Here is a 14,363-nt window from a genome sequence, read left to right as displayed (position 1 = left end):
CCATAACTTCTTCCACTTCTCGGGCCCGCTGGATTTCTCCTGTTGGCAATACATTTAGCCTCAATCTTGAAAATTGCCCACTCCAGTACAGATTGAGGAATTCTTTCAGCTATAGAGGCATATGACCTATTGGTTTAGCACAGTGAGTAATACTTTTATATAACTTTACATATGACGTCTGTTCTAGCCAGTCAGTAAATTCCCCAGTGCTGCAACCACAAGGAAGACACATTGGGCCTCATTACAACTCAGGCGTTAAGGGTTAACGCCGTCGTTAACCCTTAACGCCTGATTCCGATTTTAACGGCTGCTTCTAGCAGCCGTTAAAATCCATGGCGCTAAACCGCCTTGGTACTAATTACGCCACCGTAATTTACGGTGGCGTAATTAGCGCCTTCCCCAAACCATTATGCCCTATGGGGCAAAAATGGGAATGTGGAAGGGTAAAATGGGAAATGGGGATTTACCGCCCCACTCACCTTGAAATGGGGCGGTAAATCAACCATCCACCATGGTGTAAACATAGTTTACACCATGGTGGTAAAGTTGGCGTACTTACCGCCTGGGTCGTAATGACCCCCATTATACTGAGCCGATGATCGCTGATAAGGCTAAAAAGCCTATGCAGTTTTTGGCATCCGTGAAAACTGCCTGCCTTGGGTTAAAAAAACTATGTTTGAAATAACACTAACCTATAAGACAAAGAAAAGTATTCTGAGCTAAAAGCATGCATTTCCGCTCATTTGAATTCCCCCAATGCATTGCTCTGTTGCTTTGGACTGAAGGTGAACTTCCAGTGATGGCAATGCGGTGATGTTGTGGCATGTGTGATTTAGCTGAAACACCTTATTCTACTTTCACAATTTCAGGTGGAAGGGTTGTTCCCAAGCTTTTATAAACCCATCATAACTTTGCATGTGTTTTGTTCACATGCACGGATGCTCCAACGAACAGAATGTCAGACGATATTGCACTGATGATTGCTAATAAGGGTGAAATGTGTATGGTGGTCTGTATCCTTCCGAGCTGTCTGCCTTTGGTTGAAAAAGCTATGTATAGAATAGTTCTCCAAGGCAATGACAATGTTCTGCTCGAAAAGTTTACATTTGAACTGATTTGCATACCTAAAATGCCTTTCACATGTAGTTACGAACGGGAGGCAAACTTTCAGTGATGGCCACTGTGTAGTGCTATGGCTTGTAAACTTTGCTGAAAAATCTTAACTTCAGATTTATTCTGCTTTCACATTTGCGGTTGAAGTTCTTTCAAGCTTTCATGAAACCACCATAACTTTGATGGTATATATACATAGCAAAAGATTCTCCCATAATAACTTAAGTATTTGGAGTATATATATATTCCTGTTACAGATATATGTGATAATGTACATGTGCATATAATATACCAAGATAGTTACGGTGGGTTTAAAAGGGATTGGGGAAAAGATAACTTTTCTCCTGAAATGTGAAAGAAGAAAAGTCCATTTGAGCCAAGTTACACATTCCACAATGTCACCTAGTAGCCATTGCTGGAAGTTCACTTCCAGGTCTGAGCCACATCAGCAAGGCATTGTGGCTATGCAAATTAGCCCAAATGCAAACCCTTTTCTTCAGGAAATTGTCTTTGTATTAGAGGGCAGTGCTACTTTAGATATAGCTGGAACCCACAACCTTCTCCTCTATGGCAGTACCTGGTAGGGTAGTGAACCAGGTCTGACAAAACTAATCACTAAAGGATCAGTGATATGGGTCTGGGGCTCACATCAACCAGAGTATACACAGAAAGGCCAGAGGATGGGAGTCATTTCCCCCGCACTCCCTGCCCCCCAGTGTTGTGAACTGTGAAAGTAAAACCTTAGAAAGGCAAGGGGAAGGGAGACATTCCTCCTGACATTGTAAACTGTAAAAAGAAAAAAGAAAAGCCAAGAGAGGCCAGGGGAAGGGAGACATTCCCCCTGGTCTTCTGAACTGTGAAAGTAAATGCAAGAAAGTCCTGGGGAAGGGATTCATTCCCCATGGTGTTGTGAACTGTTAAAATTAAAAGCCATGAGAGTGTGAGAACCAAGCCAAGGAAGGCCAGGGGAAGGGAGTCATTCCCCTGGCATAGCAAAATCACAGAACCAAGTGGAGAGAGAGTCCAGAGAGAGGGAGTCATTCCCCCTGGCTTTGTGTGGGGAAAAACACCGAGAGCCATTCACCTGGAGAAGGGAGGCATTCTCCAGGAACCCAATAGTGTAGCAGCAACTATGGCAATAAGGAATGTTGATGTTTGAACTGTAACTTTACCTTTTGAGATTGAATTGAGAACTTTACTGCTTTCTGGCGTTACAACTTGTAACTTTGCTTTGTGTCTTGGAAAGGAATTGCGACCTGGAGAAGGGAGTCATCCTTTCAGGTAAAGATCCCACCTAACAAATGGAACTGTGATCCACTGACCAGGAGAAGGGAGCCATTCTTCTGGACCAAGATGATCCACTAGATCTTCAGTTTAGTTATAAGTGTGAGGGGCAGAAGTAGGTTTCTCACACAGGACTTTGGCCTATCTATTTACACTGACATCCTGACCGCAATCTTAGTATTTTAGTTGAGGTAGGGAGACCCCTCTTAGAGTTAGCAAAAGTAAGGTTTTCTCTTTATTTTTATTAATAAAGGTTTATGTCAACAACCATGCCACCTGTGTGTCATTCCCCTCCTTCCACACCCTTACAATACTTTAACCTCCTCCTTGTGTATCTCCTTTCAATCTTCTTCTGATTACTTTCTACTACTTAATGTGTTCTCTCTCTCCGTATCTCTTTTTCTCTCTCTCTCTCTCTCTCTCTCACTCTCTCTCGGTCCCTTAGTCACCCCAGACACTACGCTCTTCTCTGTATTTTACTCCCGATAGATCTGGTTTGCTCTCCTGCCAGTTGCAATTGTTTACAGTATTCCTGTGTGTTATATATGGGTCCCAGACCCTTGTTTTGAGGTTTCTCTTGTCTCAATTTCTGGCCCCAACAGCTCATGTACCTTCTGGGCTTCTGTTATTTTTCCTTTGCTGGTCTCAGCCACTTCCAAAGTCCTCATCAGCTTCTCTCACTCTTCTGCTGCACCTGAATCAGCTTTGCAGCATTTCATTCTGCGCAGGCTGCACCATCTGGCTGCTTCTGGCATCTGGACTCCTGTTTTCCCATCTATCCAGTGAGCCTGTGCACAGTGGTCAGGTTTATGATATGATATGATATGATATGATATGATATGATATTTCAGCAGAGGAGAAAAACAGATAAATAATAAATACATAATTAGATAATGGAGGCAATAAACAATGGTAGTGCAGCCAGCAAGTGGCAAGTGCTGTGTTTACGGCAGCAGAGCTGGGTAACACTGATGAGTGCAGAAAAAGAAGAACAATGGGGGGGGGCTGTATGGATACAGATACAGTCCCCAGTGCAAGGGGTGGCCAGGAGGCAGTGCAGAAGGGTGGCAGGGTGAGCAGGTGGCAGTGGGTGGCCAGGTGCACAGTGCCAAGACAGAGCAGATCAGCAGGGGAGGGGGGAGAGAAGGCAGAAGCAAAGAGGAAGGTCTTGAGGGGCTTCCGGAACTGGAGATGGTTCTCCTCAAGTGTTAGAGTGGCAGGGAGGCTAGTCCAGAGGGAGGCCCCAGCTGAAGACAGAGATCTACCCCCAGCTTGTTTCTTTGAAAAACCATGACTGACCATGAGGGAGCATTGGGATGCCTTGTTTCCCCATCTCGTGCCCCGAACAGCAACCTATCCTTCTTTCCACGCTGGATGCCCTCCTAGCATGTGGTTCCTCCTGGGAGGGGCTGAGGACAAGTTAAGTCCTTCCTCTGTCCTTATTTGCAATGGGTGATATCATCTAGACAGCTCATTGAGGTTCCAATGGTGATTTGTTATGGCTCCACTCCTCCTTCTCATCTCATTACCTCTTAATGAAGTCATAGTCAACTCAATCCCACTCTTCCTCATCTCAGTGACTGCTGCCTCATCAACCTCACAAACATACATGGGAGAGTGTAACATGAAGTTGTGCAGCATGGGACAAGGGTGTGTGAAGGAGCTGGGTGGAGGGTGAGTGGTGCTGTACTTTGTTCTCCTGAGACATCCTCCGTGATCCCCATAAGGGGAGTCTCTTCCCATGAGATCCTTCCAGTGAGTACCACCCAGAGATGGACTATTGAGTAGCAGCCTCACTTCCCTGGCCTCATGGGAAGGGGCTCCCACTTGGGAAGAAGTGACAACATCACATGATTTGTCAGAGTATGTAGAGAATAGGTAAAGTAGACATGAGCAGGAGGTTAGTGGAGAAACAAATGAAAGAAAGATAGAGAGGCTGGGAGAATCTTCACAGTTGGACACAGAATTCAGGAAACAAGTTGAGAAAGGAGTTTGGAGATGAAGATAGGAAATATCTGTACAGAGAGAAATGGTGGTGAGACAGCAGAAGGCAGATCTGATGCTGATAATGGTGATCCTTACAGTTCTGCATGTACACACCATTTGGCAAGGCCTCAAGGAGATACAGGAGTAGAACAATTTATGAAAAGAACCTCTACCAATCGCTCGAGAAGAACTCTCCTGTCCTTTGGGCCAGCAATCCCTAGGTTACACTGGTGAACCACCTAGCAAATAGGGATTGCAAAAAGAGAAATGTCCCTATTCCTAAACTACAGAAAAACATAATTTTTATACATGAGAAGTTATGCTGGTTACGTTCTGAACAACTAAAACAGAGAACTGGTATCTTCTAAAAAGATACCATTGACAAAGGTACTAATTGCATTTCATTTCTGCCTATTTCTCGAAATTGTATCACAAATTGAACTAATAAAAACCCCAGTCAGACGTGCCACAGTTGTAGCGCCCCTGCTGGTCTACCAGTTCTCAGCAACGCATCCCTATACTTTAAAAAAACTATCAATTACTATGGTTGATCGACCAGTTTCGGTGGGCCAACTTGCTTATGCCACCTTCTTCATGACCTAGCAATGGAGATCGACCCCCTGTCATCTCTGAATTCTCTTAGAGTGGCACAGGGAATGATTTACTGCCACCCGATGCTCCTCCCTGGACCTATAATTGGACAAAACACAAGGGGAGCAGGGGACTTACTACTCATCATAAATGGGTATTTATTCTTTATCATCACTCAAAAATATCTATTTGTTCACGTATGCACCTGCAGAGCTGTCAGACAGTTTTCCACAACAATACAGAAAAGCTAGCGTTGCCTACCGTATTCATGAGTCAACTTTCGTATGTCCTTTATTATACTATGGAACTCTAGTTCATCCCTACTACTGGGGACATGTAGTGTCCATTAGTACCTCATAACCACATATGCTCTTAGAGGAGGTCCATAGAGGAGCATCAGATGCCAGCAAATAATTCCCTGCAACACTCTAAGAGATTTCGGAGAGAATGGAGAGTCGATTTCCATTTCTAGGTCCTGAAGAAGGTGCCATAACCAAGCTGGCAGAGCGAAACTGGTCGACCCACCATAAGAAATGATATCCGTTTTACAGTATAGAGATACATTGCTGAGTACTGGCAGACCAGCAGGGATGCTACGACTGTGGCACATCTGATTGGTGTTTTTATTTGTTCAATTCATGATACAATTTCAGAGGCAAAATAAAAGTTGCAATTAGTACCTTTCTTGATGGTATCTTTTTAGAAGATACCAGTTCTCTGTTTCAGTTGCGAAGAAGGTAACCCGCATAACCTTTTAGATGTAAAAATATTGTTTGTGTGTAGTTTAGGATTAGGGGAATTTCTCTCCTTGCTATCCTTATTAGATAGGTGGTGTACTCTAGAATCGGTTGACAACGTATTCCTAAAACAGCTTTTACACCTCCTCCTGAGTACTTATTATTTTGGCTGAGAAACGATTATTCTAAAGAATTATCTTAGGCTCGGGCAGTATTGCTGGATATAATTGAAAGCACAGTGACATGTGTATCATGTGTATGTTAATTTAGAGGTTTATACATGAGTTGTCGAAGGTGCTTTATGAATTGTTTGAAATGCACTTCATAAAACCAATGCATTGTTATTCTGTTATTAGTGACACACAGGGGTGGTCTGGGGACACAAAGAGGCCCTGCAAATAAGGTTCAAAGTGAACCCATATTACACATTTTCAGCAAGCCCAACCCTTTTCCGATGAGAAAATGTGGAAGTAATCACACAAAAGAGGCCCAGGGTGCAGGGGTCTACCAGGAATTTCCAGAGTTCCCTATAGGCCAGTACAGCCCTGGTGACACTGGAAATTGCACATTCCCGACAGAACCTTTTTTGAAACTGTGTATTGGACGTGCTTATTTTATTTCCAAAGTTAATCATTGCAAATACTGCAGGAATTGTAAATAGTATTGAGTGAGCTCAATGGTCTTAGCTAAGGATACAGTGCAATTTTAAATGTTCTTAAGTACATTTTCCACATTAGTGCTGCTGCTTTTAAGATTAGTTGAATGTTATGTTTTATGTATTTTACGATGTATAGATGTGTTGTGAATAAGTGCACATTTAAGGAATTATTCCACAAGGAAGATTTTATTGATTGATTAATTGATTAAAAAAAACGTGCTACTCCACTGCAGAAGTTACTTCTTGGTAGATAGTTAATGTAGCACATGGCTATTGACATCCTGAAGTGGCTTTTTTTATTTCATTGTTTAAAAAAGGGACCTTGCCCGAGAGTAGCGGAGCGATGTGCAAGGTATTGTCAGCCAGCGTTTGGGCTTGCATCTTTTAACAGTAGCGCAGTATTGTGAGGTGCGTTCTGTGCATCCATTGTGATTAGTACATGGTCAGGTGATGTTAAAAAAACACATTGAGATTTGCAAAATTGGAGAATTGTGGGGGCATTCTGAGCCGATACTGGGATCGAGTTCCAGAGGCAGGAGGCGTGTAAAGAGAAGGATTGTTTGCAGGTCCTCTCTTTGGGTGACCTAGGGAAAAGGCAATGGCCTCCCAAGGGTCTGGAATTTGGGGACATTGTTCACCCTCCCTGTGCACAGCACCACCCACCATCTTCCACTCCCCAACATTTGTTAACAGTGCTTAGCAACCTCCACTTTTCCCCTTCCTTTCCTTGCTAACCCTGCTCCCTTATTCCTTTACTCTCTGTTCCCTTGTTCCTTTACTCTCTGTTTCATGTAGTGGCAGCCCCCTGCTGATGTGGGGTGCTACTAAGCCCTCTGTGAGATTATAAACACACAGAAATGTGAAATGATTATAAATATACTGTCTTGAAAAATCACAAAGATGCATGTCAACCTCTGTCCCAGCATTGTCCCTTGTATCAGTAACAGGTGGATTAAACCATTGCATTTTACTCTCCCCCTGCCTCCAACGCGGAACCTTTTCCATTTAGGGTTCTTACAGTGAGTGGAAATGTATTTTCTTTTTTTACATAATTGTCTTTGTGTGGTCTTAACTCTAGTGAAGGGTAGCATTTATTTATTTGATTACCTTTGGCACCTTATTCTTCTTTTTTCAGTTTCCTAAATGAATGAAAGAGCAAGGCCGATATATGTAGCGTTTTCTCTCATTAAAGCAAGCCCTCCAATGATAGGTTATTCTGTTGATAATTGCAAGTTTGATCTCGTTTTGCAATGCAGGTGCTTACCTTGGATATGTGAGTATTAGGGGTTGCATTAGAGGAAACCCCGGTAGCATTCTGAGGAGGGCTGGAGCTTGTTGAATCCAATGTCGTATTACCATTAGATTTTAGTCTATATAGCTACTATGGTCTTGAAATAAACATTTCTGAAACCTTTTCTCCTGCTCATTTGCATTTAGGCAAATTTCTATCCCTATATATAAGCCGTTGCATTTGCTTATAGCCATTTTTATATCAAACATTGTGAGTTATTAGCAGCTTTATTCTTGTCTATTTACAAATCTTTTGGATGAACTCATGATGAATTATGTTCAGTAATGATTTGTTTGTGCTTGCACTTTGTGTGAGTTTCAAGCACTGGCACCTTCAAGCGAATGCACCTGGATTTTAATATTGACGTTCGATGTGCTACCTATTCATACAGTGGGATGCCCCTGCAAATCCACAACATTGATAATGACTTGGCATTCAGAAAGGCCCTCAAAACCTGACTCTTCCTTCCCCTCCTGAGATCTCTCACACTCTATACTGTTGATAAATGCACAGAAACACTGGGCCAAACCCGTCAACACACCTATCCACCCAAACCTCCACAGATGCGGGCATTATTCGCTGTGGCACACCATGAAACTTTTGGCACCCCACTTCACCACTGGCGATTGTACATCTTCCACTGCTCAGGCCCTCAATCTAGGGAGACCACAACTGGTGAGACCAGTCAATCATGTTGAACCTAGGAAAATGACAAGGAAGATTAACTCCACCCGAGCTGAAGGTATGTATTCCTTGCACCACTGCTCAGGCTCTCAATCTAGGGAGACCACAACTGGCGAGACCAGCCAACCACGTTGGACCTAGGAAAATGACATTGAAGATGAACTCCATCTGAGTTTAGGGTATGCATACCTTGCACCACGTTTGTGGACACAGGCCGCAGGCACGGCCACCCATCCATGCACTATTGAATGCAGCTATGGCTATGCAATTCACATCTAGCAGCTTGCACAGCCATCCACACTGAAACCTCTGATGTACCGTAATACCTCTGTCATTGGTATACAGCAACAACCTATGAAAAACCTTGGTCTAGCCTTGTACACATTGAGTCTCCGGCACTAGCACTCTATCTTAAACCACCGACAGAACACATCTACATGGCTGACCTCCAGGCTGCTTACTGGAGTCTAGCCAGCCCACCTAAATCCTAACCTGGCAATATGCACACACGCATCTTAAAAATTGACTCCTAAAATCTCCACCACACATGGACTTCGGGCCCGAGGGCGTTCCAACCAGAAAGCGCATTGAGGCCATACAAATGGGGAAATGACAAATACAATACAATCATGGGATACGTAGTTCTGTCTCAGGCGTGCCTTCTTAATCTATTAAATCTGAATGTTCACGACCGATGTTGAGGACAATTAATCACCGAACAGATGGGTAAAACGTCAGCACCTTGTTTAGGTAAGGCGTTGTGGAAATATTATTTATCAAATGAAGGCGGACTCTCGAGCAACAGCAATTAAGTGGTGATACATGCTTTATAGACTTGTGTTGAAAAGATGTATGTGTTGGGTGTGTAACAGGTTTGTTTTGCTGGCACAATCGATTGCCACTAAAGATATTCAACTGAAAAAAACTTAAATGGGGAGTAGTATTGGCCAGAGAAAAGGATGTGTTTACATAAAATATAATGTTCCACTCTGATTCGATCAAAAATGGTTAATGGATGGCAGATTAGCAGCTAAATTGTAATCCGTAAGAAAGGTAGCAATCAATCAGTGAGAAGTATCAACTATCCCTTGGCTCTGAAACCTCTGAAGGATAATAGCACGCTCTGCTTTGTCATGAGAATCTGGCAAATGCAGGAGGATATGGGCACAGCTATTTCCTGTTTCCAGTTACATCTGTAGATTATCTAGTATTGAAAGCTGCATTGGGTCCATGCCTCTAGCTGGGCAGACATGTTCTTGGAAGGAGTCAAGCCGGCCCACAAGGTTCTGTAGATGGGAGACCACTACCCACTCAATTACCATAACTGAATATAGAAAATGGAAAACTGGGTGGTAATTGCTGTGGTCCTCTCCTTCAGCACTGTGTTTCTTTAAAAGTAACAGACTAAGGGCCTTATTCATGGAAGTGCTTTATAATGGCGCAATCCCATAGGAAAACGTTCCATGAATCAGCCCTTAAGTGCCGACTCGAGGCATGATATAGCTATGTCCTGGGAAATGGACGTGCTGACAAGATGTTGAGGCGTGTCAGCAGCTATTGTAAATAGTTTTGATTGTTCACATAGTTTTGATTGGCATGCTAATGGGGGTGGCCAATACATTTGCTGGTTTTGATTAGGGACATACACTGGATAAAATTAATTTCCGAGAAGGAGGATAGTTTAAAATTAATATCAGAAAATAAGCGACAATTAAGTTGAGGTTGTATGCAAATGATGTTGTATGTTTTTTGGAACTTATTTTATCATAGAATGTTCTGAATGTATTAGTAAAGAACACTGCCACTTGTTCGCACAATATGGCAGAGGAGATATTCGTGTGACAAGAGCCTTTGGTAAGCCGTGGTAATTAAGCATTTTAAGTAGTTCTTTCGGAACGTTGTCAGCTTCGCTAATACATGCTTATATTTTTTTTCTGCCCTCATTAGATTCCTATAAATTAACAGATATGATGCCAACATTGCTTTGCCCTGAGGTTTATAGGAGGTTCTCCGTTTATTTATCATGTCAGTGTTTTTGTATTTGCTTTCCGAAGGGCTGGAAAGAACCATTTCACAACCAACTTCTTTGCACGGCATGTACAGGGTCCTTCAGGGGGCCCAATGCACTGCCACTTTGAGCTTGGATCTAGGAGTATGAAGTACTCTTTTGTTTCAGCCAGAAAGGAATGGAATCCAAAACACGACCAAATATCACTAATAAGATCCGAGTGCAGGCATACAAGAAATGTCTGTTTATTTTCTTTCAAAGGGAACATTACTACTGCTAGGCTAAACACTTCGATGCCCATGAATTCTGACCTGAGCATTTGATCTGGTCGATATAGGCCTGTCAGCAATCTGAAGTGGAGGAGTCGCCAGAGTGTGGTCCTGATGTCCTGGAGTCTGAATATATGTCTGAATATATAGCAATGTTCATAGTTATTTCAATGAAGTCAGTTCAGGATAAACGTCATGTTTCCTTTTTGGAAGAGCTTTATCTTGCTGATATCATTCCACTTCTGCGATGATGTGAGGTCTGCAGAATTTCAGACACATTTGTCTAGCCCGTTACTGAATCGATGTGTCCAAATGTTAAGTGAGATTTTGCTTCAATTGCCAGTCAGCATAGCAAGGAAACTGTCTCCAAGGGGCATAACGGTGGCTAAATCCTTCACCAATTACACACAATCTTTACCGGCTTGCATCGCTATCTTGGTCAGCCTGTATTTACTCCCAACATTCATCCTGCTGTATGGAGAGTGGGATGTCAGTTCTTGTCACTTCTTTGCCACCCCCATTCCCTGTGGATCCAATGTCTTCCACTTCTTCACCCTTCTCTCTCCCCACCTCTAAAACTCTACCTGATTATCAAGACCATATGCACGAGACATGCTCACATGCCTGCTCTCAAACACTTGTGTACGAGCGCGATACAAATAAAATATCATATCATTTATCATATCTCAAAAAGCACCTGCTCCAGCCGGTGAGGACGAGGCACCAGAGCCATACAATTGAATCAACCCACCCCCACCCACCTATAATTACCAACCTACCTCTTCCCTGTGCAAACATGTAAATAACTGTACATTATGTATTCAATGAGCTGCTAGTTTGTGATGTCACCAAACCATGATTACACTTCCCTTGCCGCCACTTGGACTACATTCAGCTCACTGTTCATTTCAGTCATTGCAAAGCACCCGGAAAAGGGACTGCTGTGACATTTCTCTTCTATAAATAAAGTGCAATAACATGCAATACAAATACATACATTGGTATGTGTTCACCGAAATCCATGCAACTTAAATGCGCTTGTAAAGATCTGGTTCCTGTCTCCAATGACCTGCAAATACATGTGACTGACTTTGTGTGGCCTAATCATGTGGCCTGATATTGGAGTATGCTGGCTTTTAACTGCTTGAAGGCACACAGCCGTGTGCTCTGTAATTGTGCATTGCTTCCCAGGCTCTATGCTGTTGGAGTTGCTTTGGTTTCCTGAATTGCAAATTGTTGTGACTATTTCCTTGTTACTTTGACATAATCACTATAGCAAACATGAGGTGTAAAAGGCATATGCCAGTCTTTACGCTTCTTGTAGGACTCCGGTCCGTTTTCTTCATGTTTAACATTTGGAGTGGAAGATGGGCGGGGAAACACATTTCATCCTCCACGTTCCCACGCTCCTACAAAGCGTCTCTATTCTAGCCAGCATGACATTTTCATCATGGCATAACACTACTGGGTTCCTATAAAATCTGCCTGCACATAGCACCTTCTTTTGAGGCTACTGTTCCTCTCTTTTCTGCCAACGTTACTACTGTATTTCTGTTCCAATCTCTTTAACTAACTAATCGTTGGAGGCAGATTAGTCTTGGAGAGATAATCTATATTGGCTCACAAAGTTACTGGTAATAACTCTGCTTTACTCCTCGCTCTGGGTACATCCGGTCTCCCTGCATCAACAGCAAAGCTTTCATAAATGTTTTCCTCTTTCTCTCTCCTTTCTCTTTCAGATCCATAAGAGCACCTGGAGACCATGCAACTGGCAGCAATGCCTGGTATAAATCACAAAATATAACATGCCACGTGCCAAGCATTTCTTAAATGGTGCAGTAACAGCACTTCATGCCAGTTAAAGACTCATGAATTGAATGCATTAGCCACCATAGGTAAGGTTTCAAAATATGATTATGAATCTCATGAATAGTGATTGGTGCTGCAATATAACAACATTAGGGCACACCACTCCCTAAAATTACATTTAGATGTGCAAAAATGAGTCGTTCACTTTCAGTGAAGTGTACTGATGACATCTTAGACATGTGATTTGGAGAAATACAAAATCTGCATAATTAATAAGGGGATAGAGTTATGCAAAATATCAACTTCCTCCAAAGGGATCAGGCAAACTGCATTTTTGCCTCAAATATCAGATGCATGAGTAAGCCAGATAAATAGCATTCGTCTGACATAAGGCAGTTCAAATGTCTAACAAGGGTTAAAATCTCACCATGAGATATATTTTTGCATGTACCTATTCGACTCCAGCACAATGAGATGTGATTCATTTTTCTATGATCTTCCTAGATCTGAACCATAAAGAAATGACCATGTACTCAAATGAGCCATGGGCCGACGCATAAGTCATTACATATCTTTTAGAACTAGTTTAAAAAAATTGCTAATACATTATCAACACTTCTATGTATGGTACTGTAAGGATATATTTGGGGATTTTATTGGCAGTATGCAGTATGTAAATGCAGCCATTTCAGAGTAGGCGCAAGGCACATCTTTTCAGCAATAAAAGCATTTAGCCCAACCAGACAAATGGGTTTAGTTTGGGAAGCATTTAGTGCAGTGCGCTGTCATTTTAAAAATGTGGATATTTGTATTTATTGCTAAAAAGCTGTGCCTTGCACCTACTCTGAAATGGCTGCATTTACATATTGCATACTGCATACTGCCAATAAAATCCCCAAATATATCCTTACAGTACCAAATTCTGTAAAGGTTTACATATTTATGTAATGAATAGCGTCTTCTGTACCACACACTGATACAAGATTATGACAGCTTGTAATGTTTATAAAGGTTATAAAATAATATAGTCAGGACACCACCTAATTCAACTTTTTTGTATTGCAAATGGCTGTTAAAGGGAGAGGCTGTTCCTTCCTGACTCCAGGACACCCCTTGCGGGCACAGTTAACATCTTGTGCAGATGATAATGCCAGGTACCCCCTCTATGTATCTGGAAGGTGAGTCCCCTGAAATTAAATAAATACTGCTCCCTACTTGAGAATTCATGTTTCTTTGTAGAGCGGGGACACCCTAGGCTAAAGGAACATGCTCTCTGCTCCTTGGGGTCCATTGAAGCCCCACCTGCCACATCTCCAACTTTATCTGGCACCTGATGAAGGCAGCCTTCACATTTCTTGAGAAAACTTGTCCAAGTATGGGAACCGCTGTTCTAGTGCTGTTTGTCATGGTCCATTCTTTAGCATGCAGCCACATCTTTTCAATGAGATCCGCTAGATATCGGTACCTAAAATGGGACCGCAGATACAGCAAATTTGAGATTGCAGTGTTGTGGGATTGCCATTCTAGCCCTGCCACCAATTCTCACAACTGACATTATTTATCTGTCATCATACCTGTACTCTCGTTCATCCAATCTCTGCACCCTACTTAGATGAAGGGATGGTGTGTTCAGCTTTGTGGGGCACCATGAGAAGTCTGCACTCCACTTTTTATCTTGGCAGCTCCACATCTAATCCAGCTCCCACTGAAGAACCCCTGCAGTGTTGAAGCATAATTCTGAAAGTGAAGTTACGTATTTGCCTGAAATCCAGGTGAGGGCGGGGGGCTAGCTGTGGGATTCCTTTCTGGCTTGTTACTACATGCACTGTGGGGATGTGATTGAGGCCTTTTAATGATACAGAGGTAGACGTTTGTCAGAAAACACCAGGGATTCTGGACTCTGCCCATAGCCCTGACTCTGCCTGATCACCTG

The 14,363-nt window shown here is 42.6% G+C and overlaps 1 long non-coding RNA gene across 1 annotated transcript in view; it reads left to right on the top strand.

The window, feature by feature from the left end:
- LOC138473633 (uncharacterized) overlaps positions 1-13,592 on the top strand; it is a 43,587-nt gene extending 29,995 nt beyond the window's left edge. The window contains exons 3-4 of the long non-coding RNA XR_011268824.1: positions 12,361-12,516; positions 13,509-13,592. This is a non-coding gene — a long non-coding RNA (uncharacterized lncRNA). The remainder of the gene's footprint in view (positions 1-12,360; positions 12,517-13,508) is intronic.
- The last annotated feature ends 771 nt before the right edge of the window (positions 13,593-14,363 follow it).

The sequence above is a fragment of the Ambystoma mexicanum genome, chromosome 8 (assembly GCF_040938575.1).
Source record: "Ambystoma mexicanum isolate Mex_15411 chromosome 8, UKY_AmexF1_1, whole genome shotgun sequence".
NCBI lineage: Eukaryota > Metazoa > Chordata > Amphibia > Caudata > Ambystomatidae > Ambystoma > Ambystoma mexicanum.
This window is presented reverse-complemented; position numbering and strand designations above follow the sequence as displayed.